Source organism: Symphalangus syndactylus, chromosome 3 (assembly GCF_028878055.3).
Source record: "Symphalangus syndactylus isolate Jambi chromosome 3, NHGRI_mSymSyn1-v2.1_pri, whole genome shotgun sequence".
Classification (NCBI taxonomy): Eukaryota; Metazoa; Chordata; class Mammalia; order Primates; family Hylobatidae; genus Symphalangus; species Symphalangus syndactylus.
Window position 1 is genome coordinate 37400075 of NC_072425.2, and position 26130 is coordinate 37426204.

Below are 26130 nucleotides of genomic sequence, written 5' to 3' on the forward strand. Positions count from 1 at the left end.
ACTTGAACCCGGGAGGTGGAGGTTGCAGCGAGCTGAGTTCGCGACACTACACTCCCGCCTGGGTGGCAAGAGTGAAACTCCGTCTCAAAAAAAAAAAAAAAAAAAGAATCAGTCTCATCAATGCAAATGCTCGCAGCTCCCAAATTAGCTGAGGGCAACTGGACCCAAGAAACAGTAAGCACACACATCTCAAGGTTGTAAAGAACTGTTTAAGAGTCAGACTGCTGGACACAGTGGCTCACACCTGTCATCTCAGCACTTTGGGAGGCCAAGACTGGTAGATTGCTTCAGCCCAAGAGTTAGAGAATAGCCCAAGAGTTGGAGACCAGCCTGGGCAACATAGTGAAATCCTGTCTCTACAAAAAGTACAAAAATTAGCCAGGTGTAGTGGCACACACCTGTGGTTCCAGCTACTTAGGGGGCTGAGGTAGGAGCATCACCTGAGCCCAGGGAGGTCGAGGCTGCAGTGAGCCATGATTGTGCCATTACACCGCACTCCAGGCTGGGCAACAGAGAGAGACCTTGTCTCAAAAAACAAAAACAAGCCAGTCTTCTAGATTCATGACCCCAGCTCTGCCGCCTACAAGTTACCGGACCTTGGGCCATGACTTAACCTCCCTGTAAAATGGGAGTAAACAGTCCCTTCCTCCTAGGGTTGAGGAATGCTTGGAACAGTGCCTAGTACATAGCTAATTCTACAGTATTGTTCACTACTATTACCTGCCCAGGGCTTTAATGCACTATAATCTCATAGAATCTTCATAACAAGCCTGGGAAAAAGTAATTATTTTACAGATGAAAAACCTGGGGCTCAAGTCATACTGCTGATTTGCAGCAGGGCTGGGATTTAAAGGCTCCCTGGTCTTTCCAACTTCAAGTTCCACTGTCCCGGGTTCCCTCCCAGAGAGAGGGGATAGAAAAGGACAACACAGTGGGGGAGGGGAGGAAAATCATGTGGAAGGGGCATGGACGCCATTGGGAAAGGCTCAAAGTGGGAGTGGCTGCCCGGTGGGGTGGTCTGATGGAGACAGTTTTTCTCCATGACCTCTTGAAGTGCCACCTCCCAGAAAAGATGCTGACTGCAGGCTGAGGGCACACTGGGGACTCCACATCTTTCATAGCCATTGCTGAAGTCTCTGAGCCTCAAGAGAAATTTACTGCAGACCATGCCACACATCGGCAGCCATGAGAGGGAAGGAGGAAGGGCAGGTCAGATGGGACAGTCCCCAGGCAGGACTCTGCACAGGCTCTGGGGCTCTGGGCTGACCACAGCCTGGAAGAGCCTAGCGACACCCTGTCATCCCCAGACTCCTCAGTTCCCAGACACCTGGTTCTGATGAAGTGAATGGGGAGGCTGGGCCTGGGGGTGGGAGAATAGCCACATGGTAGCCCCTCACCCCCCCATGCCAGCAGGCAGCAGGGAAGGCAAAAAGGAGCCCAGAGGGCCAGCAGCAGTGACCACGGGGCCGACATTTTTCTGGCAACAAGGGTTGGCAAGGGAGACCAGACAGAAGCCTGCTGTATCAGGCTGGAAAGAGAAGGACTCTCCTCAGCTTGGAGAAATTCCTGCCTAGTGCCATTTGCCCATTTCCAGACTAACTAAATGTTAGAGCAGAAAAAGGGGCTTCCTGAGGTCAGCCAACAGGGCCCCTTACTTTGCAATGGAAAAAAATTAGGTCACACAAAGTTGAAAGCTGTTGTAAAGGAGACCAGAACTTGGGTGCATCAATACCTAGTCCCATGGTCTTTTAGGGAATGCACATGAGATCCAGAATCAGGTCACCATGGCTCTGGCTCTGGATCTGCCCCCAGCCGTCAATCTGCATATTCTAGAAGCTTCCTTCAGGTTGTAGGTTCTATAGCTCTGAGATAGAGTGGCATGCACTGTGTGTGCACGTGTGTATGTAGTATGTGTCCATTCAACAGCAAATATTTATCAAGTGCTCCATTTTAGGCCCTGGAGATAAAGCAGTTCACAAATAGAGGAAGCCTCTCCTCTGTGTCTCTAGGGCTGACTTTCACTACAGAGAGAGCCTCATGCACAATTTGTACCTAGACTCAAAGGTAGGATGTGTCGTGTGCACACCATCAAGAGCTACAGCCCTTCTCCGGGTCTCCTTGTGCTTCACAGGGGTTTTGGACAAACCTTATGGGATCATTTCCCCAGCCCCAACTCATGCCCTGACTCCCACCTCCCATGGCACCCCAGGGTGCTGCTTCTGGCATTTGGTGCCCTGCCTTGCAATCACTGACTTCCCGAGCAACCTGAAGAGGGACTGTACCTACTTCACCTCTTAATCCTTAGCACCTGGTGGATGCAAGCTCCCTAGGAACTCCGGTCGAATAAAGGGATGATTAAATGAAGCCATCGATTCTCAGTTTCTCTCATCTGTAAAATGCAGGTGATAACTATCTGGATGACTCCTGATTTTCCTCCAGATCAGATGAGACATAGGAGATGAAAGGATCTTGGAACTAACATGCCGTTCTTCCTGAGATACAGTTCTTATTATCCCCCATAAAAATGGCACCAGCTCAGTGTCTCTGAGAAAGGACTCAGCTATAGAGAGCCTCGGTTTTGATCTGGGAGTGTGTGCTTGAGCATGAATGTGTGTGTGAGTGTGAGTGTATATGCTGGCCTGGAGAGCCAAATCAACCCCATAAGAAGATATAATTTCAAGGACGCTTCAGGGAACCCAGGCCTCCTCCCTGTCTGTCCCTATTTACAGGGACATATGGCTGCCAGGCCAGCAGAGCCCCAGAGGAGTCAGCCCTCAGCCGAGGACAAAGGGAAGGACGGGAAAGAGAAAGCACCCCTAAGAGCCCTTGTCTCTCCATCATCCGTCTGTCTGTCAGCAGCAGCCAGTGGCTTGCCAGGCAGGACGGAAGCACTGCCCGGCCATAAATGACCCCTGGCTCCAGGCTGGCCACCCGCCCTGGCCGCCCGCACGGAAGGGCCGGACTTTACCCAGCAAATCGGGAAGGAACTGAAGCCTCTGAACTTGGGACTTGGGCTCCGTCGATAAGGCCAGTGGACAAACAGAGGGCAGGGACCAGGGCTCCCCTTTATACACACAGAAGCCCGGCTCCAGGCTGATACTGCTGAGATCTTTGCCCTTTAGTTCAAACAGGAAATCTTAAAATGGAAAATGAGCTGCGTAAGGAAGGGGCGCGGCCACTAGCTTACAGGGAAGACGGAGCAGGTTGTTCGCCAAAGAATGTTGCGGCTCCATGAGGCCTGGGGTGTTTGGGAGGGGGCAAGGGCCTGCCTGGGGAAGGGAGAAGGCAGCCTGGCAGGTGAGGAAGCCCTGTAGGCAGCTGTAGGGCGGGGGGAGTGTCAGAAACCTGGGTCTGAGCCACAATATGCAACTGATCTGTGGTGTGGCTTGTGGGGAATGACTTCACATATAGGAACCTCAATTTCTCCATCCATAAACGTGACTATCCATACCATCCACCTAGAGCGCTCACCGAAGATCTGAATGAAGTCATGGTGTGAAAAGTGCCATGGAAGTCACAACCCTACATCCTGGCAAGGCCCTCCCCAGAAGGAATTTCACAATCACAAGGGGAAATCCAGAATAACATCTCCAGCCCCCCATGCCACCCCCGTACACCCCCGTGCTGGCAGTTCAAAGAAGAGAAAATTGGGAGAAGAGAAATAATTAGAGAACCCCAGCAGTCTCTCTGCTGAGGTTTCCAAGTAATTATTCACCTGTAAATTACTCCTCTCACCTTAATTCTATCTCCAGATCCTTTAGACAAGGTAAATTCATTTATTTACATCTCTAACTATTCTGCTTTGGTAAACATTCCAACAAGGTTGGATGGCCCATTAAAGAAAAAACGAAGAAGCGAGGCAAGCAGGAGAGAGAGAGATTAACTACTGGTCATTACTGGCATTTGCAGAATTACCTCTAAGGGTAATTAATGAGGAACCATGCCAAGGCAAACCTCAACCTGAGCCAAAAAGGAACCCATCACAGCCAGGTGGAAACTACAGGCGGCCCCACTTGCAGATGGCCCTCACTTCCCACCTGCAGGATGGGAACCTTCCAGGAGGCTCCCCTCAACTCCTTCTGCCTCAAGCAGTGGTGTGGGCTGCACCTTCATTTCAGGAAGAACTCTCCTTATCTGGTGAGGTCACTTTTGACTCACCCCTCTCACTCACAGACCAGCAATCTTTCCGGGCCACCCCCCAACCCAGGCCTGGCTATTTCTGGGCTTGGCACATCTTAGCTGCTCAATAAACAGATGGCTAGGCATGGCGGCTTATACCTGTAATCCCAGCACTTTGGGAGGCCAAGGCAGGAGAATCACTTGAAGCCAGGAATTCAAGACCAGCCTGGGCAACATAGACAGAATCCATCTCTATAAAAATTGTTAGTAGTGACACGCACCTGTATTCCCAGCTACTTGGGAGGCTGAGGCAGGAGGATCACTTGCACCCAGGAAATTGAGGTTATAGTGAACCATAATTGTACCACTGCACTCCAGCCTGGATGACAGAGCAAGACCCTGCCTCTAAACAGACAGATAGTAGCTGCTGAGTGAGTGGATCAATGTACTATTCATTCTAATTTCCTAAAGCCTCTTGAATTTGCCAAATTTCAAAGTCACCCCCCCCGCAAGATTAAACTCACCATCCTCTTTTGCCTGAACCAGAGCCTCCCATGGGCCTCTCTGCTTCTAGTCTCTCCTCCCTTCCTCCTCCACACAGATTTAACTCTCAAAAAGGTAAACTGAAAAATCAAGCAAGATAATACTTCAGCTCCGACCACTGAGGAGAAGGGCGGGGTTAAGAGAGTGGCCCCTAGAGTCAGATAGCCTGGGTTGAAGTCTGGGTCAACAACAGACCACCTGTGTATCCTTTGGGTCGGGGTCAGTTACTTAACATCTCTGAACCTTAGTTTTCTCATGGCTTCTTCACCTTAAAATGAGAATAACATCTATCTCCCTTACAATGGCTGTTGAGTGCATTATGAGTTAATGAAGAAATGCCTCGCACCTGATGAACACTGGCTGTTAGCAGCAGCAGGGAAATTAGTCTCATCAGCATCGTCCTTACAAGAAACGCCTTCACTGCCTTCTCATTGTCCTCACATTCAAGCCCAAGCACTTTAGCATGTCAAGACACATGGAGTTCACAAGGACAAGAGCCTGATTCCTGTCCTAGTCCAGAGTCCAACTCAGAGAGCCCTCAATGGATATCATGAATGGATAAATAAATAAATGAAACCAGGCCCTGCTCTCTCTCAGCCTCAATTCTCACCACTTTCCCACCCTCCCTAGTCCAGCCATAGAAGCCCTTACGAGTTCCCAAATGCTACGTGCTCTCTCAACCTCAGCTCTTTGCACAGGCTGCTTTCTCTGCTAAGAATGCCCTTCCAGGAATCCAGGCACTGCATCCCAGGACCCAGGCATTCACAGACGACAAACGCAGAGAGGCGACCTTAAATGGCTCATCTCTCAGAGGTGTATCCCATTTTGGACAGTGTGTGAGCTGAGGATTGGACCTTTCAACTGGCCTTTTAAAGCTCATGTGTCTTCTAGAAAGAGCTTTCTAGTTGCTTTGAAATATCCAACAACCCCATGAAAGGGGAAGATAGATATGGGTCTCCCCAGCTTTAAAATGAAAGAATTGCGGTCCATAAAAGGCCAGTGACTTGCCCGTGGTCACCACTTAGTATCAGCAGTGACATAACCTTAAACTTTCCAAGACCACAGAATAGGGGAAAGAACACAGACTCAGAAGCAGGTGTGAGTTTGCAACCCTGGCCAAGACTTTGAGCAAACATTCACCTCTTTAAGCTTCTAATTTCTCCATCTGTAAAGCAGGGGTAAGCGTAACTTTCCTGCAAGGTGGTTTGGGAAGATGTGTTGAGACACCTACTACATGAGAAAGCACCCAGCCACTGCCTGGTCCTAGAGGCAGAGTCACTGCATGAAATGTGAGTGAAGGTTTGGAGAGGAGAGGGAGGCTGAACAGTGGCAGGTGTGCAAGGATCTGGAAGTGGCAATGAAAAGCAGGAGAAGGCAGCCTCTGCCTCCACATCTGGAGTCAGGAATTTTTTAAAACCTTAACTCTCAAAGGCCAAGGGCAAATGGTGTCCTCAGCAGAGAGTCGAGGGTCAGTTAAGACAAGAAATAGAGGTAAATTAGGGCTAGAGACGCAGCTCACAGGCAGCCAGCATCCAGCGTTCGACTCACACACACTCTGCCCAACTGGGATAAACTTCTGAGAGCCAAGCCCTTTTAAAGTCTCCTCTCTGCGTTTGTCGTCTGTGAATGCCTGGGTCCTGGGACGCAGTGCCTGGATTCCTAGAAGGGCATTCTTAGCAGAGAAAGCAGCCTGTGCGAAGAGCTGTGGTTGAGAGAACATGGAGCATTTGGGAACTTGCAAGAGCTTCTGTGGCTGGACTAGGGAGGATGGGAAAGTGCTGAGAATTAAGGCTGAGAGAAAGCAGGGCCTGGTTTCCATGAGTCATGCTAAGGTGCTTGGCCTTTAATTTGAGGACAATGAGAAGGCAGTGAAGGCATTTCTAGTAAGGACGATGGTGAGGAGGGTAATTGCACTGCTGCTGATTAACAGCCAGTGTTCATCAGGTGTGAGGCATTCATTAACTCATGAGAAAACCACAGTGATGGGATCAGGTGAACTTTTCCAAAAAAGAGTTGGAGATGGAAACCAGAGGGGTAGCTAGGACCAGGAGGTAGGGAGAGAGACTTGGAAGAGGGAAAGGCCAAAAATATGCAACAATGACCAGCAATAATAGAAATGTCACCACAACAATCAGAGTGAAATTAGCTCCTGCTCATTACTGGCATTTGCAACTTCTATTTATTCAACAATTTCCTCCACATGACTGGTAGGAGATTCTTTTTGTATCTCACTAAAAGAATAAATAATCGGCCGGACACAGTAGCTCATGCCTGTAATTCCAGCACTTTGGAAGGCAGAGGCAGGTGGATCACCTGAGGTCAGGGATTCGAGACTAGCCTGGCCAACACAGTGAAACCGTATCTACTAAAAATACAAAATCAGCCAGGTGTGGTGGCACATGCCTGTAATCTCAACTAGTTGGGAGGCTGAGGCAGAAGAATTGCTTGAACCTGGGAGGTGGAGGTTGCAATGAGCCGAGATCACACCATTGCACTCCAGCCTGGACAACAAGAGTGAAACTCCGTCACAAAAAATAAATAAACAAATAAATAAATAAATAATCTCACAATGCTAAGAAGCAGGTCAGGACACATGAAGTTCACAAGGATAAGAGCCTGATTCGTGTCCTGGTCCAGAGTCCAGCTCAGGGAGCCCTCAACGGATATCACGAATCGATAAATAAAAATAAGTAAATAAATAAATAAATAAATAAATAAAGAGCTAGCACTAATATCACAAGAGCAAATCCCCAGACAGCCCTTAAATTCTTATTTACCAATAATCCCAGATTCTTTTATCTTATTTTCCAAATGACTGATTAAGCAGTTACATAAGTAAAAAAAACTGAGTTAAATCAACCTGAATTAACACCTACCTTCTCTATTTGCCCCTCTTGGCCTCAGTTTCCTCATTTGTTTAATAAATATTATTGTGTATTTGGGAATTCTTGAGGAGTCAGGATAATGTGTATATAGTGTCATCCATATGGTTTTCAGTGAACACATGAAATCTTTTCTACCAGTCTATAAAGCAAATCCAACAAAATTCAGAAACCTTGCATATATACAGTGTTTAACCACAAAGCAATTCAGCTGGAAATAAATAACAAAAAGATAACAAAGAGAACCTTACGCTTTTGAAAATTTATGAGCTTATATCTAAATAAGTCAAAAATCAAAGAAGCAATGAAAGTAGAAATTACAACATATTTAGAACTGAATGTCAATGAAAATACTATATGTCAAAATGTATGGAACACAACTAAATCAACACCAAAGGGGGAAATCTGTTACTGTAAATGCTTAGATGGCCAGGTGCAGTGGCTCACGCCTGTAATCCCAGCACTCTGGGAGGCCAAAATGGGCAGATTTCTTGAGCCCAGGAGTTCAAAACCAGCCCAGGCAACACAGTAAGACCCCTGTCTCTGCAAAAAATAAAAAAATTGGCAGGATGTGGTGGCTCATGACTGTAGTCCCAGACACTAGGGAGGCTGATGCAGGAAGATCACATGAGCCTAGGAGGTTGAGGCTGCAAGTGATCCATGTTTGTGCCACTGCAGTTTAGCCTGGGTGACAGAGCAAGACCTGGTCTTAATCAATCAAGCAAAAAAAAAAAAAAAAAGATTAGAAAAACAAGAAATGCTGAAATGTAATAAACTAAACATCCAACTTAAGGAATTAGAAAATAAACACAGGATAGGACCAGGCACAGTGGCTCATGCCTGTAATCCCATCACTTTGGGAAGCTGAGGTGGGTGGATCACCTGAGGTCGGAAGTTCGAGACCAGCCAGGCCAACATGGTGAAACACTGTCTCTACTAAAAACACAAAAAAATTAGCCCAGTGTGGCAGTGCACACCTGTAATCTCAGCTATTCCGGAGGCTGAGGCAGGAGACTCACTTGAACCCGGGAGGCAGAGGTTGCAGTGAGCCGAGATAACACCACTACACTCCAGCCTGGGTGACAGAGTGAGAGACTCTCTGTCAAAAAAAAAAAAAAAGAAAAGAACCACAGGATAAACCCAAGGAAAGTAGACATAAGAAAATAAGAAAATGAGAACAGAAATTGGTAAAATAGAAAACAAAAATAGAGAACTTTAACGAAGTTGGTTCTTTATGAAATCTAATAAAATTGATAAATTTTAGGTGAGAATGATCAATAAGAAAATTATGTGAGGCTCAAAAAATAACATTAGGAATAATAAAAGGAATGAGCAATTACAGATAGAGCGAAGATTTAAAAGATAATAAAACACACTATGAATGACTTTATGCCAATAAATTTTAAAACTTAGATAAAATGGAAAAATTCCTAGAAAAGAATTCTACCAGAACTGACTAAAAAATAATTAGAAAACTTGACTCTTCCTTTAACCATTAAAGTAATTAAATCTATCAAAAAAAAGATTGTATATTAACTGATTTTTTTAATAAATAGAGACAGAATCTCGCCATGTTGCCCAGGCTGGTCTCAAACTCATGGGCTCAAGTGATTCTCCCACCTCGGCCTTCCAAAGTGCTGGGATTACAGGTGTGAGCCACCGCACACAACCATATGTCAATTTAAAAAATATATTTTATTAAGAAATTAAATCTATAAAACTATTCCATAAATAACTTCCAGGCCCAGCAGTTCTTCTCTTTTTTTTTTTTTTTTGGCAGGGAAGGTTGGTTTTTCATTTTGTTCTTTTTTTAGACGGAGTCTCGTTCTATCACCCAGGCTGGAGTGCAGTAGTCCTACCTCAACTCACTGCAACCTCCGCCTTCCAAACTCAAGTGATTCTCCTGCCTCAGCCTCCCAAGTAGCTGGGACTACAGGCAAGTGCGACCATGCCCAACTAACTTTTGTATTTTTAGTAGAAACGGGGTTTTACCATGATGGCCAGGCTGGTCTTGAACTCCTGACCTCAAGTGATCGGCCCGCCTCAGCCTCCCAAAGTGCTAGGATTATGAGCCACTGCACCCAGCCCAGGCCCAGCAGTTCTTAAAGCAAGTTCTAACTAAATGTCAAGGAACAGGTAATTACATATCACTTCAGACTCTTGCAGGGAACAGAAAGAGGAGAATAAATTTCCCACTCATTTGATGAGAAAAGTACAGCTTTGCTATTGAAATAAGGCAAAATAATATAAAAATGAAAAATCATTAGCCAATATTTCATGTGAACTTAGACAGTCCCCAAACAAAATTTTAGTAAATCAAAGCCGGCAATCATAGAAAAAAAAAAAGATAGTCCACATGATCAAATTTGGCTTAAATTAGGTATGCATTTTGGGCATTCATCATTTTAACAAGTTAAGGGAGATAAATGACAAGATCATATGAGTTGTCACACAAAAAGCTATTTAAAATTCAACACTCATACATGATTTTTTTTTTTTTTTTTTTTGAGATGAAGTCTTGGTCTGTTGCCCAGGCTGAAATGCAGTGACGCAATCTCGGCAACCTCCATACGGGTCTCACTGCCCCGCCATTTCTTTCTACTTCAGTTTGCTAAGCTTTCTTTTAAAAAAAAAATCATGTAGGGCCGGGCGCAGTGGCTCACGCCTGTAATCCCAGCACTTTGGAAGGCAGAGGTGGGCAGATCACCTGAGGTTGGAAGTTCAAGATCAGCCTGACCAACATGGAAACCCCGTCTCTACTGAAAATACAAAATTAGCCAGGCATGGTGTCGCATGCCTGTAATCCCAGCTTCTCAGGAGGCTGAGGCAGGAGAATCGCTTGAACCCAGGAGGCAGAGGTTGCGGTGAGCCGAGATTAAGCTATTGCACTCCAGCCCGGGCAACAAGAGCAAAACTCCATCTCAAAAAAAAAAAAAAAAAAAAAAGAAAGAAAGAAAAAGAAATAAAGAAATAAAAAGGAATGTCCTTAACTAGAAAAAGAATATTTGCAAAAATCCAAAATAAATATTATACTTAATGGTGAGTAATTAGAAGAATTTCCCTAATAGTCAGCAAATAAAGGTACAAAAATTCTTTATTCCCAAATTATGTGATTGTCTACAGACAATATTCAAACACCAATAAAAACTGTAAATGCTTAGAAAGAATAAGAAAATTAACAAAATTGTTATCAGTAAATGAAACTCAATTACATTTTTACAACCAAATAACCATCAGTTAAAAGTGTAATTTTAAAAATACAACTTACTGGCCGGGCGCAGTGGCTCAATCCTGTAATCCCAGCACTCGGGAAGGCCGAGGCAGGCAGATCATTTGAGGCCAGGAGTTTGAGACTAGCCTGGATAATATGGTAAAACGCTGTCTCTACTAAAAAAAAAAAAAATTAGCCGGACGTGGTGGCACACGCGTGTAATTCTAGCTACTTGGGAGACTGAGGCATAGGAATTGCTCGAACCCAGAAGCCAGAGGTTGCATCGAGCCCAGGTCACACCACTGCACTCCAGCTTGAGTGACAGAGCAAGACTCTGTATCAAAAAAAAAAAAAAGTATTATGGCAACAAAAATAATTCTAGTAAAAAATGTGCAAGACCTCTGTGGAGAAAATTATAAAACTTGTTAAATCACATTTTAAAAGACACAAATGGAAAAAGAGAGAGGAACTCTGTTCATGGATAGGAAGTTTTGATATATAGATGTCAACTGTTCCCAGACTGATCTGCAAATTCAGTCCAATTGAAATGCAAATATCAGCGGAGTTTTCCAAAGAATTTGAACACCTAATTTGAAATGAATGATCAAGAGCAAATGGCAAATAATTTAGACAATTAATATAAATTGTGATTGTAATTTAGACAAATTTGAGGAAGAATAACAAAGTGGGTAAACTTGCTCTGTGAAATATCAAAATTTGTTATAAAATTATAAAAACTAAGATAGTATAGTATTGATATGTGGAGAGAGATATACACTAATTGGGGGAGAATTAAGCCCAGAAACAGATCCATGGACCCATGCATTTATGAATATCTATGATAGGAAAAGAGTTTGCATTGTGTGTTGGTAGTGGTTAAAGATGGACTATTCAATAAATGGTTATGGACAACCAGTTATTCAGATGGAAGATATAATGAAATTCTGATCCCTACTTTAACACACACACACACACATCAGGTTCAGGTATTATAGTGACTAAAATAAAAAGCATAACTTAAATTTGGGGGAAAATATAGAAGATATTGATAACTTCAGGGTAAGGAAAGATTTCTTAAATAAGACACTCCAAAAAAGCATCAACCTTCATCAAACTAATAAATTCAAAAATGTGATTGAATGCAATGGCTCAAGCCTGTAATTTCAGCACTTTGGGAGGCTGAGGCAGGCAGGTCACTTGAGCCCAGGAGTTTGAGACCAGCCTGGGCAACATGGCAAGACCCTATCTCTACAAAAAAAAAAAAAAAATTAGCCAGGCATGGTGACATGCACCTGTAGCCTAGCTACTCAGGAGGCTGAGGTGGGAGGATTGCTTGAGCCTAGAAGTTGGAGGCTGCAGTGAGCTGTGACCATACCATTGCACTCCAGCCTGGGTGATGGAGCAAGACCTCATCTGTAAAAGAAATAAAGTTGTATTTTAAAAAAAAAAAAAAAGAAAAAAGAAAAGTGAAAAAACAAGGCCAAAACTGATAGAAAATACTGACAATATTGACCGAGGAATAATACGTGGAGTACATAAAGAATTCTTAAAAAAAAAAAAAAAAAAGACAAAAGCCCGCCAGAAAAATGGGCAAAAGACACTAGAGACATTTCAAAAAAGGAGAAAATTTAAATGGCAAAAGATTTTTTAAAAAGGCATTCAACTTTATTAACAAATCAAGAAAATGAAAACTAAAATAAAGATATATCATTTTCATCCACCAGAAAGGCAAAAATTGACAAGTCTGACAATACTCAGCATTGGCCAGGTGCAGTGGCTCACGCCTATAATCCCAGCACTTTGGGAGGCCAAGGTGGGTGAATCACCTGAGGTCAGGAGTTCCAGACCAGCCTGGCCAACATGGTGAAACCCCGTCTCTACTAAAAATACAAAAATTAGCCAGGCATGGTGGCGCACACCTGTAATCCCAGCTACTCGGGAGACTAAGGCACGAGAATCACTTGAGCCCACTGGGGCGGAGGTCAAAGTGAGCCGAGATCACGCCACTGCACTCCAGCCTGGCTGACAGAGTGAGACTCTATCTCAAAAATAAAAATAAATGAAAGAAGCGTAGAAAAAAAAAGTCTAGAAGAAAAAAAGTCATGAAGCATTAACCATGGCTAGCTTTGAATGACAGATGTCATTTTCTTCTTCCTTTTTTTTAGTAGTTTCTAATTTTCTATAATGAACATGTACTCCTTTTAAAATCAAGGAAAAAAAATATTTTGTTTAACAAGACAAACCCCCTAATTCTAAGGATAAATACCACACAGTTGAAAGGAGAAGGAAAAAAAAAAAAAAGACTAGGTATAAAAATAACTTTCTCTGGGTTTGATCTTCAAGCAACAAACTACAATCTCAGGAACTCTTTCTCCCCTGAGCTTTTCTGGGTCCTACGCAAAGAAATCAGGCAAAGTATGCTTGTTGGATTATATTGTTCCCTAGGCAAATAGAAAAGAGAAAACTTTTGTGCATTTAATGAAAAAGCACACAAGGCCTTATTTTTAGATTTACCGTAATTCTGTCCCCTACAAGGCTCTGCAGCCAAGTGAACTCAGAAAGATTTTCCTGCTTTAAGCATCATTTGTTTCTCTTGATTTTTTTGTTTTGGTTTCGTGTGGAGGTGAGAGCAATGCAGCCTCTACTCCAGGCAGGAACTTCCCTTCAGATTAGCATGTTCTGTGGTGTTCATCTGATTTGGACTCAGCCCCTTGCTGGCCTCAGCAGTTGCTACATTATTTCCTGGGAGGAGATTAGGAACTTGAGGCAGTGAGACAATAATAGTAGCAATAATGATCAGCTGGGATTATGGTGACCCTGAAACAGATGCAGAAACCGGGGTGCCAAAAGGTGAATGATCTGAATGCCCCTATGACCGGCTTTACCTTGCACCTCACCCTGCCACCCTAGGCCCCGTCCTTTAGCCCCTCTGTGATATCCCATCTGCGTAGATGCCAAGAACCAGTTCCAGGGCTCTGCTCAGAACCCCTTATAAATCTTCTCATGGGCATGTGTGAAGAAAGGAAGAAGAGGGAGAGAAGAGAGAAGGAAAGGAGAGACAAGAGGAAACTCATCTTCATGGCAATAGCTACTATTTGTCATGTTTGTCAGGTGCCAGACGTCATCCTGGGTACATCAATGCTATATTATCTCATTTAGTCCTCACCAAAATGCAATAAATTAGGTGATTTTTTCAAATCTATTTTTCATAGAAAGAAATTGAGTTTCACAGTGGTTATGTGACTTCCCCATCATCACATGCTCTTTTCTTTGAGATGAAGTCTTGCTTAGTCGCCCAGGCTGGAGTGCAGTGGCATGATCTCGGCTGACTGTGAGCTCCGCCACCCAGGTTCACACCATTCTCCTGCCTCAGCCTCCGGAGTAGCTGGGACTACAGGCGCCCAACACCAAGCCTGGCTAAATTTTTTTGTATTTTTAGTAGAGATGGGGTTTCATCGTGTTAGCCAGGAGGGTCTCGAACTCCTGACCTTGTGATGCACCTGCCTCGGCCTCCCAAAGTGCTGGGATTACAGGCGTGAGCCACCGTGCCTGGCCTTAATCACATGTTCTTAAGGGGCAGAGCTAGGACTCTAGGTCCCAGGAATACGGTTTTGTAGCTTGAACCTTAACAATGGTTCCTCCTCCCTACCCCCTTCTCCATGCACCTATCACAGAACCCTAAATTGTTGAGCTTTTCCTCTGAAATAGAAACAATAATATATGTGGTTTGGCTGCCCTCAAACATTCTGGGGCTATTTCCTGAAACAGCTTAATCAGAATTCCCCGCCAACCCCTACAATCTCCCCACAGTGTGGCCTCCACTTGAAACCTACCAAGCCCCAAGATTGTACAGAATACCTGATCCCCCACACAGGCTTTCATACCTCCAGGTTCACGTCTGTCTCTGGCTTTAGCTGCCAGGCCACTCCTCTCCTTGCTGTGGTCTCGTGGAATGTCTTCTCAGCCCACTGGAGCAAGGTACACCTCCTCCAAGAAGCCTTCCCTGATTTTATTGAATTCATTAGCTCCTTCATTCAATCAACAAATTTTATTAAGCAGCTATCATATGACCTTCGCTGCAAATTAAATAAGAGATCAGTATACCACTGAAACTTACCCAGAAAGTCAAGAAACCCTTTCCTGAAAAATCAATACTTGTTTAGGAATCCAAAGAGTGATTAAGAGGAGTTAATTAGAAAAAATGGAGGAGTAGGGGAATGTTGCTGAGAGGACCAGATCGAGGAAATACCATGAACCAACAAAAAGACCATGGATAAACCATAGCTGCAGCATAAACTGGTTTGTAGAAATATGGGCAAGGTATTTAACCAGCCTCTCTGAAACTCAGTCACCTCTGCTATAAAAAAGCAGGTAGTGGTGCTTCTCATGTTGTCAGAAGGCAATGCAAATATATTTGCAAAACCCCTGGCACAAATTCTGTCATATAGTAGGTTCTCATTAAATGGCATGTCCCTTTGGACAGATTTTTCTTTTAGGGAATAGAAATAATTTGGGACGCCAAAAGATGGTAATCTTTGTAGCTATCAAAATCGCAGAGCTGACAGTGGGATATTATTGATCAGGTCAGCTTCAGATCCCTGAGTCACCCACCATGTCCGTTATTTATGTCCATGCTGGAAGCTGCACTGAAGGAGGGGACTTCACTTGTCTTGTTCACCACTGTATCCCCAATGCTGAAGCAATACCTCTCACAGGCTACTAATTTTAAAATGTTTGTTGAATGAGTGTTTGATGACTTTACTCATCCACTCAATCAATGGTCACAAAGACTGGTTCCCTAACTGTCAGCATCAGCATCCCTGGAAACCTGTTGGAAATGCACATTCTCAGGCCCCACTCTGGGGCTGCTGAATCAGAAACTCTGGGGATTGGCTCCAGGAATCAGTGTTTCAACAAGCCTGCCAGGTGCAGGTGCTGCTTGAGTTTAAGAAGCACTACTCTGAAGGCCAGGCGCTGTGACTCCCGCCTGTAATCCTAGCACTTTGGGAGTCTGAGGCGGATGGATCACGAGGTCAGGATATTGAGACCGTCCTGGCTAACACGGTGAAACCCTGTCTCTACTAGGAATACAAAAAAATTAGCCGGGCGTGATGGTGAGCGCCTGTAGTCCCAGCTACTCCGGAGGCTGAGGCTGGAGAGTGGCATGAACCCGGGAGGCGGAGCTCACAGTGAGCTGAGATCGCACCACTGCACTCCAGCCTGGGCGACAGAGCGAGACTCTGTCACAAAAAAAAAAAAAAAAAAAAAAAAAGAAGCACTACTCTGAAAGGAGCATCTAGACAGCAGCGACTGGCTTACTCAGCTCTAATACGCAGCCCTAGGCAAATGCATTAGGACTGAAAATTGATGGCCCCTCCTAGGACTCAATCCTGCTGCGAAACTCAAGCCAGTCTTAAGAATGTCAGAAACAAACTGGCTCAAGAAAAAGCCCCCACCACCGCCATCCACCTGTACCAGCCACCAGATGGGTGATCCTACCTTTCCAAGGATGACCTCCTCTTCTGAGTGCAGTGAAGTCCAACTCAAAAGCCCCCTCCTCTGGAAAGCTTTGAGAAACAATTTCCAGATAGGATGAACTTCTCCCTTCCCGGTGCTACAGGTACAGGTTTTCGCTATGGCCAGGAGCCCACAGTGGTTTTCAAATACATTTAGAAATATCTCCCCTCTAGCTATTTGCCATCCAATATGGTAGCCACTAGCCGCATGTGGCCATGGGTCCCCACCAGAGGGACTAGTAGAAATTTAGATACGCTGTAAAGTGTAATATCCATATTGAATTTTGAAAATACAGATTTTTTAAAATGTAAAATATCTAATTATGAATTTTCATTTTTGGGCCAGATGCAGTGGCTCACGTCAGTAATTCCAACACTTTGGGAGGCCGAGGCAGGAGGATTGCTTGAGGCCAGAAGTTTGAGACCAGCCTGCACAAGCAAGACCCTATCTCTACAAAAATAAAAATAAAAATAATAAGCTGGGGCCAAGCACAGTAGCTCACGCCTGTAATCCCAACATTTTAAGAGGCAGAGGCAGGTGGATTACCTGAGATCAGGAGTTTGAGGCCAGCCTGGTCAAGACGGCAAAACCCAGTCTCTACTAAAAATACAAATTAGCCAGGCATGGTGGCAGGCGCCTGTAATCCCAGCTACTCTGGAGGCTGAGGCAGAAGTATTGTTTGTACCCGGGAGGCAGAGGCTGCAGTGAGCTGAGATCACACCACTGCACTGCAGCCTGGGCAACAGAGCGAGACTCAAGTCTCAAAAAAAAAAAAAAAATTAGCCAAGTGTGGTGGTGCAGGCCTGTAGTCCTAGCTACTTGGGCGGCTGGGGCAGGAGGATCGCTGGACCTCAGAGTTTGAGGTTACAGTGAGCTATGATCAGGCCACTGCCCTCCAGCCTGGGTGACAAAGAAAGACCCTGTCTCAAAAAAGTAAAATAATTTTCATTTTGACTAAATGTGAAAATGATATTTTAGATATATTGGGTTAAAGGAATATAGTATTAAATTAATTTCACCTGTTTCCTTTCAGTGTTCTATTGTGGCAACTAGATAATTGAAAACTACATACAGCCATTGGCTTCTTAATGACAGATACGTCTGAGAAATGTGTTGTTAGGTGATTTCATCATTGTGCGGACATCATAGTGTGTACTTGCACAAACCTAGATTGTAGAGCCTACTATACACCTAAACTGTGTAACATAAACTCTTGCTCCTAGGCTACAAACCCAGACAGCATGTTGCTGTACTGAATACTGTGGGCAATTATAACACAATGCTAAGTATCTGTGTGTCTACACACATCCAAACATAGAAAAGGTATAGTAAAAATGGGGCCCAGCGCAGTGGCTCAGGCCTGTAATCCCAGCACTTGGGGAGGCTGAGGCGGGCGGATCATCTGAGGTCAGAAGTTCGAGACCAGCCTGGCCAATATGATAAAACCCCGTCTCTACTAAAAATACCCAGATGTGGTGGTGGGCGGCTGTAATCCCAGCTACTCGGGAGGCTGGACGGGAGAATCACTTGAATGTGGGAGGCGGAGGTTGCAGTGAGCTGAGATCGTGCCACTGCACTCCAGCCTGGGTGACAGAGCGAGACTCCATCTCAAAAGAAAAGAAAAGAAAAGAAAAGAAAAGAAAAGAAAAGAAAAGAAAAGAAAAGAAAAGAAAAGAAAAGGTATAGTAAAAATACAATGATAATTTGATGGGACCACCATCGTGCACGCAGTCAGTCATTGACTAAATTGCTGTTAGACAGTGCATGATGTCTATGGCCCACATTGTCTTTTTATTGGGCAGTAAGAATTCCACCATGGTGGAGGTCAGAGTTGACTCACCTTTGGACCCCAATGCCCACCTCTTGCATATAGTAGGTGTTCAAGAAACAAGTGTAGAAAAGTAAAGTATTTCGCAGATTTCTCAAGGCCTAGAAAGAATTGTTTATCTTCTCAACTACAGATGCACTGGTATCAACATCTGGGACTGATTCAATTGGTTCCAACTCAAAACTCAAAGAAACAAAACAAGTTTGTGGGATCTGAAGACCCGGATTCTGATGCTGGCTGCTAAGTAGCCAGATGATTTTATGTAGCTCAACCTTCTGCTTAACTCTAATAATTGCTGTGTGCCCACTCCACAGGCTCTTTTGGGAACTGAATAAGAAAATAAATAGGATCCTATTGCAGAGACTATTAGCACTGGAGGAGTGAGAAATTATTCTCCAACCCCCACTCTCCCATCCTACCCCCTCCAGTTGCCTGGCCTAGATTTTCTGGAAAGCTGCAGAATGTGCAGACATTGTGTTCCCTGGATTTACAGCTCATTTTATAATGTTTTTGGGTGAGGTCAGAAGCTTTATACGCACTATTGTTCCTTTTGTCTTTAACCTAAATATGATTTCTCTCAAAGAAAAGAATTCAGGAAAGAGGGAATGGGAGGAGGCTACTGAGAGGAAGAAAGTTCCTGTCCTCTTTCTCTTATTTACCCAGACTTTGGATCTCAGTCCATGTCTAGGGAATTGGAGGGAAAGTTATCATCTTAGGCAGGGCACAGTGGCTTACGCCTCTAATCCCTGCACTTTGGGAGGCCAAGGCGCACTGATCACCTGAGGTCAGGAGTTCAAGACCAGCCTGGCCAATGTGGTGAAACCCCATATCTAGCTGGGCGCGGTGGCTCATGCCTGTAATCCCAGCACTTTGAGAGGCCGAGGCAGGCAGATCACAAGGTCAAGAGATCAAGATCAGCCTGGCCAACATGGTGAAACCTTGCGTCTACCAAAAATACAAATATTAGCTGGTGTGGTGATGTGCACCTGTAGTCCCAGCTACTTGGGAGGCTGAGGCAGGAGAATGGCTTGAACCCAGGAAGTAGAGGTTGCAGTGAGCCAAGATCACACCACTGCACTCCAGCCTGGTGACAGGGCGAGACTCTGTCTCAAAAAAAAAAAAAAGAAACCTGTCTTCACTAAAAATACAAAAATTAGCCGGGCGTGGTTTCACACGCCTGTAATCCCAGCTACTTGGGAGGCTGAGGCAGGAGAATCTCTTGAACCCCAGAGGTGGAGGTTGCAGTGAGCCGAGATCACATCATTGCACTCCAGCCTGCAAGACAGAGTGAGACCCTGTCTCAAAAAAAAAAAAAAAAAAAAGCCGGGTGCGGTGGCTCACGCCTGTAATCCCAGCACTTTGGGAGGCCGAGGCGGGCGGATCACGAGGTCAGGAGATCGAGACTATCCTGGCTAACACGGTGAAAGCCCGTCTCCACTAAAAATACAAAAAATTCTCCGGGCGTGGTGGTGGGCACCTGTAGTCCCAGCTACTCCGGAGGCTGAGGCAGGAGAATGGCGTGAGCCCGGGAGGCGGAGTTTGCAGTGAGCGGAGATTGCACCACTGCACTCCAGCCTGGGCGACAGAGCGAGACTCCGTCTCAAAAAAAAAAAAAAGTTGTCATCTTAGAGTTTAAGGTTTATCTTATACCAGCCTTGCAAATATCAAAAAAATGCAATAGCCCACCAGATGTCTAATTCAACAATTGTCACTGATGCAATTACAGTCAATCCTCATTCAAGGATTCCATATTTATGAATTTGTCTCCTTACTAAAATGTATTTGTAACCCCAAAATCAAAATTTATTGCACTTTCATGGCCATTCACAGACACGGGAGAAGGAATGAAACATCTGAGTCACCCACATACCTTCCCAGCTGACCTTAGCAAGGAGGTACTCTGTCTTCTTGTTTCAGTTCCCCAACTATATATGTGTCCTTTTTGCAACCCATTTAGTGCCACACACATTTTTCGTATGTTTGTGCTTTTTGTTTTGTTTTGTCTTGTCTTTTTGTTTGTTTGTTTGTTTGTTTTGTTTTGAGATGGAGTCTTGCTCTGTCCCCCAGGCTGGAGTGTAGTGGCACGATCTCAGCTCACTGCAACCTCTGCCTCCTGGGTTCAAGTGAGTCTCCTGCCTCAGACTCCCACGTACCTGGGATTACAGGTACAAACCACCACGTCTGGCTAATTTTTGTGTTTTTAGTAGAGATGGGTTTCACCATGTTGGCCAGCTGGTCTCGAACTCCTGACCTCAGGTGATCTGCCCACCTTAGCCTCCCAAAGTGGCATGACTCACTGCGCCCAGCTGTTTGTGCTTTTTGTTGGTAATTTGGCTGTTTAACATGGTCTCCAGGAACAGTGCTGAAGTGCTGTCTGGTGTTGCCAAGCCTAAGAAGGCTGTGATGTGCATTATAAATAAGCTTTATTTAGGCATTCATTATATTGCTGTAGGCTGTGAATTCAATGTTAATGAATCAACAAGATACATTAAATAAGGTGCCTTTATTTAATTTTTTTTTTGTTTTTTGAGATAGAGTCTCGCTCTGTCACCCAGGCTAGGGTGGAGTGAAACATCCACCTCCTGGAGTTTAAGTGATTCTCCTGCCTCAGCCTCCCGAGTAGCTGGGATCACAGGCATGTGCCACCACACCTGGCTAATTTTTGTATTTTTAGTAGTGACAGCATTTCACCATGTTGGCCAGGCTGGTCTTGAACTCCTGACCTCAGGTGATCTGCCCACCTCGGCCTCCCAAAGTGCTGGGATTACAAACCTGAGCCACCACGCCCAGACTAAATAAGGTGTCTTTAAACAGAAGCACACACACAACACAGTTATATATTGATTGGTGGGTGAAAACATTGTGACCAGAGATTCAAAGGGACCTTACCCAGTATATCCCCTGGGAGCTACCACTTAGTATTCAGTAATTCAGTGTTCATTGCAACTTTACAGAAAACAGCTGCCACAAATAATGAAATCGGCCGTAAATTTTTTGAGTAAATGAGTTCAGAGTTATGCCCTTTGAATGTGTTACTCTTTCCACGAATCTAGCTCTCTGCGCTTGCTCCTCTCCTGTCTTTCTAATGGACAGTCACTACCTGGTGACATTAAGCAGATATGCTCAGGAAAGACAAGGATGGGAAAGCTAATCATTTCTCAATGCTGTTTGGTAGGGAAGCATCTTGGTCTGCTTTTTGTTTTTTGCTTTATTTTATTTTATTTTATTTTTGACACGGGGTTGGACTCTGTCACCCAGGCTGGAGTGCAGTGGTACAATCACGGCTCTTTGCAGCCTCTACCTCCCAGGCTCAAGAGATCCTCTGACCTCAGTCTCCTGAGTAGCTGAGACTACAGTGGTGTGCCACCATGCCTGAGTAATTTTTATATTATTTGTAGAGATGGGGTTTCACCACGTTGCCCAGGTTGTCCCGAACTCCTGGGCTTAAGCAATCGGGCCCACCTCGGCCTTCTAAAGTGCTGGGATTACAGGCTTGAGCCATGGTGCCCAGCCCCTGGTCTGTTTTATATTGTTCAGGGGAGGGATTATGTTGGTCAGGCACAGACATCAGCATGTAGACTAAGGAATAGAGCTCAATCCTCTAACTGGGCAAAGAGGTGCCAATGTACTGTTATTAGAAGAAAGAAAATGCCTCACCCTTTACGAGCTTACTGGCTCATGGAATGCAGAACAGAAGATAGCCAGACAATAATAAATAAAACAGAGACCTTTGATTAGCTGCCTGGCATGAAGGGACACTTGCCTCAGAGAGGGAAACCTATGACCCTATTTCCTGAGTCATTCATCTGGCGCCTCTCCTGCCCCGTGGAAAGGTTAGAGGTTGTGGAGTCAGACAGATACATTAATAGATTAAAGGCCCGTCTGCCCCATTCACTGACTGTGTAAACCTCAGCCTCAGTTTTCTTATCTGTAAATTGAGGGCTAATAGTACCTATTTCAAGGAGATATTGAAAGGATTGAGAGAAATTAAGTGCCTATTGCAATACGTGGTCCATACTGGGTTATTCAGTAAGGTTCTTCAACGTTGCCGTCTTTTTTCACTATTGCACGTTGATTTGTGAATATGATCTCTCAGTAACCCTTTCTCCTGGAGAAGAAAGAATCATGTGTCAAACTTTCAGTCCTTTTGCAAAGTTTAATTGTGTGCCTACTACTTAGCAAGCCCCGTGTGATATTGGAGAAAGAGAAATGTGAAGCTGGTATGACCTCGTTCTGAAGGAACTCAAAGAAAAAACAATTTTTGAATCAATAAGAATTATCTAGAATAACAAGGACCTGGTTAACAGACTGACTTTACTCCACATCTAAGAAATTCCAGACTTGGCCGGGCGTGGTGGCTCACACCTGTAATCCCAGCACTTTGGGAGGCCGAGGTGGGTGGATCACCTGAGGTCAGGAGTTCGAGACTAGCCTGGCCAATGTGGTGAAACCCCTGTCTCTACCAAAAATACAAAAATTAGCCAGGCCCCCGTCCGGGAAGAAGTGAGGAGCGCCTCTGCCCGGCCGCCCCGTCGGGAAGAAGTGAGGAGCGCCTATGCCCGGCCGCCCCGTCCGGGAAGAAGTGAGGAGCCCCTCTGCCCGGCCGCCCCGTCTGGGAGGTGAGGAGCGCCTCTGCCCGGCTACCCATCGTCTGGGAGGTGAGGAGCGCCTCTGCCCGGCCACCCATCGTCTGGGAGGTGAGGAGCGCCTCTGCCCGGCCACCCATCATCTGGGAGGTGAGGAGCGCCTCTGCTCGGCCACCCATCGTCTGGAAAGTGAGGAGAGCCTCTGCCCGGCTGCCCCATCTGGGAAGTGAGGAGCGCCTCTGCCCGGCCACCCATCGTCTGGGAAGTGAGGAGCGCCTCTGCCCGGCTGCCCCGTCCAGGAAGAAGTGAGGAGCGCCTCTGCCCGGCCACCCATCGTCTGGGAAGTGAGGAGCGCCTCTGCCCGGCCACCTATCGTCTGGGAAGAAGTGAGGAGCGTCTCTGCCTGGCCGCCCCGTCTGGGAAGTGAGGAGCTCCTCTGCCCGGCCGCCCCGTGTCTGGGTAGAAGTGAGGAGCTCCTCTGCCTGGCCACTCCGTCTGGGAGGTCTACCACAGAGGCCAGAAGCAATGTGGGGGCTGGACGTGGTGGCTCACGCCTGTGGTCCCGGCACTCTGGGGGGCGAGGCGGGTTGATCACTTCGGGCTAGGAGTTCAAGACCAGTCTGGCCAACTTGGCGAAACACGAAGAATACAACAGACAAACCAACCAACCAACTCAGTGACAACAAAACAGGTCTACCCTGGAGTCATACTCTAATTTTTTCTATTTTCCTCCCTTTCTGATCCTTTATCCCACTTTCTTTTTCTTCCTCTTCCTTCTCCCTCTTCTTTGTCAAATAGAGGATTGAGTTATTATCACTGATCCATATAAAGTCCCTCTCTCATTTATTTTAACTCCCACCCCCCATTTCTATTCCCCGACTTCCCATGTGCAACCTTCCTAATATGCTTGATACGCATCTTTTTGTTTGTATGTATTTTTAGAAAATGTTTATTGTTTTTGTATGCAAAAAAATTAATAAAAAAAAAAATTAGCCAGGCGTGGTGGCACACACCTGTAATTCCAGCTACTTGGGAGGTTGAGTGAGGCAGCAGAATCACTTGAACCTGGAAGATGGAGGTTGCAGTGAGCTGAGATCGCATCACTGCACTCCAGCATGGGTGACAGAGCAAGATTCTGTCTCAAAAAAAAAAAAAAAAAAAGCCGGGCGCGGTGGCTCACGCTTGTAATCCCAGCACTTTGGGAGGCCGAGGCGGGCGGATCACAAGGTCAGGAGATCGAGACCATCCTGGCTAACACGGTGAAACCCCGTCTCTACTAAAAATACAAAAAATTAGCCGGGCGTGGTGGCGGGCGCCTGTAGTCCCAGCTACTCGGAGAGGCTGAGGCAGGAGAATGGCGTGAACCCGGGAGGCGGAGCTTGCAGTGAGCCAAGATTGCGCCACTGCACTCCAGCCTGGGTGACAGAGCAAGACTCTGTCTCAAAAAAAAAAAAAAAAAAAAGAAATTCCAGATTTGATAGTAATGCCTATTTGATAACAAGCAAAATCAGGTCTGTTTTCCTAGTATCTGAGCTTGTTCTCCTCTTCTTTCTTATAAAGAAAAGTCTAGATACCATAATGCTGACTACAATTGCATTATATATAACTTAATTTGTTTTAGGATACATGTATTTAAAAGAAAAACAAAAGAATTCTACAAGACAAAAAGAATATGTACAACTTCTTCAAAAATAGTCTGATATTCTCATAATAAATTAATTTTGAAAACATGTATTAGAGAAATGCAAACAGGGCAATGAATAAGGGTTAGCTTTCTACATGACATATTTCTTTAATGCTTGCAATTTTATTCAATGAAAGCATTAACTTTTTATCAGAACAAAATAAAGGTTATTTTGGTTTTTCTTAAGCCATGAGAAGTTGAAAGAAAAATAAAATCATTCCTATCCCCTGTTATTAGAAGGGGATAGGAACAGTAAATACTGTTACTATTTTGGTGTGTTTCCTTGCAACCTTTTTCTCTGCATACTTAGTAGCCTGTATTTACACAGCTGGGACCATAGCATAAAATATTACGTCCTGCTTACTTCAATCCTAATGTAAGCATTTTTCATTTATAAACTTTTCAAAAACATTTTTAATGGCTGCATAATATTCCATTGAGCAGTATATAGTCATTTACATAATGCTACTCCTATATTCAAACAGTTAGGTTGTTTCAAGCTTTTCCGTATTATATATAAAGTTTCGATCTCGGTGCATGAATCCAAGTCCGCACTTTGGATTATTTCCTGATTTCCTTATGAGAGATTCCCAGAAGTGGAATGACGAGCTCTAAGGCAATGAACATATTTCAGCCCTGTGATACAGATTGCCAAATCGCTTTCCCAAAAGACTTGTACCATTTCACACTCCCACTGACAATGTTGCTCATTCCATTTTTAATAGCATCATGTGACTGAGATGGCCAATAGCAAGGTTTACATAAACTATGATACATCTAGCCAGTGAATTATACCGCCCATGAACTTTCTAATGGGGTCTGGGTAACAGCATGGAAAAATAGTTATGCTGCAATGTTAAGCAGAAAAAGCAGAACACAGAATTGAATGTAATTGCCAGTGCCTCAGAATAATAATAATAATAAATCTGCCTAAGGATAAGGACCAGGAAAGCAAAACAAAATGAAAAAAATAAAATAAAACATTGACATGTATAGTAAGTGTGGCAAGGTGATGACTGTGAGATTGATAACTGTCTCTCTGGTTGTAATTATTTTCACTCTCTGTGTTAATTTCACCTTGTGTTGCTATAGCACTGTTCAATATTTCAAAAACTTCACATACCAGTAAAGTATTCAGGCTACAACACTGCACAGTGCTGAATTTCTCAAAAGCTTCTCCTGCAGGATTCTAGCATTTCCAAAACTGGCCCAAGTGTTTTCACGGCTAAAGGATCATGGTGGTCTTTTCTGAATTCCCAGAAATAATTAAGTCAATGAATGGAATTTTCTCAAATGTAAATTCTCCCATGACTTCTTTTTCCTCAAACCTCTGGCAACTGGCACCACTCTTCTGCTAGAGATGACAAGAATGAAGACTTCACAAATAGTAACAGAAAACCACTGAAACAGCTGCTCACATTCTATGGATCCTGGCCTTGTGGTTGTACTATTTTGCCACAGCATAGAAGAGAGTAGTATTTTCTGCTAGCAAAACTGTTCCAAGTCCTGTGATGGAGTGAATATCAATAGGTTGTGACGATCCCCCAGGAGCGTTGTGATGTCAGTTGCCGAAATTCACCAGCTGTACAGACGTGCGCACAGCTGAGTTCTGACCCCTCCCATCTCCTGCCCTGTTCTGGGAGGGAAAAATACAGGGGATGACATAACTCAGGGCTGATGGGGGCTGCTTCCAAAAGTAACGGGAGAAGCAAGAGTGTTCTTAAGAAGTAAGGCCGGGCGCGGTGGCTCACGCTTGTAAT

At 44.8% G+C, this 26130-nt stretch overlaps 1 long non-coding RNA gene across 1 annotated transcript in view; it reads right to left on the reverse strand.

Moving 5' to 3' along the window:
* LOC129478306 (uncharacterized) overlaps positions 1-25853 on the reverse strand; it is a 55706-nt gene extending 29853 nt beyond the window's left edge. Inside the window, exons 1-2 of the long non-coding RNA XR_008656387.2 lie at positions 25494-25853; positions 4644-4742 (exon numbers count right to left, since the gene is read on the reverse strand). This is a non-coding gene — a long non-coding RNA (uncharacterized lncRNA). The remainder of the gene's footprint in view (positions 1-4643; positions 4743-25493) is intronic.
* Positions 25854-26130: the final 277 nt, after the last annotated feature.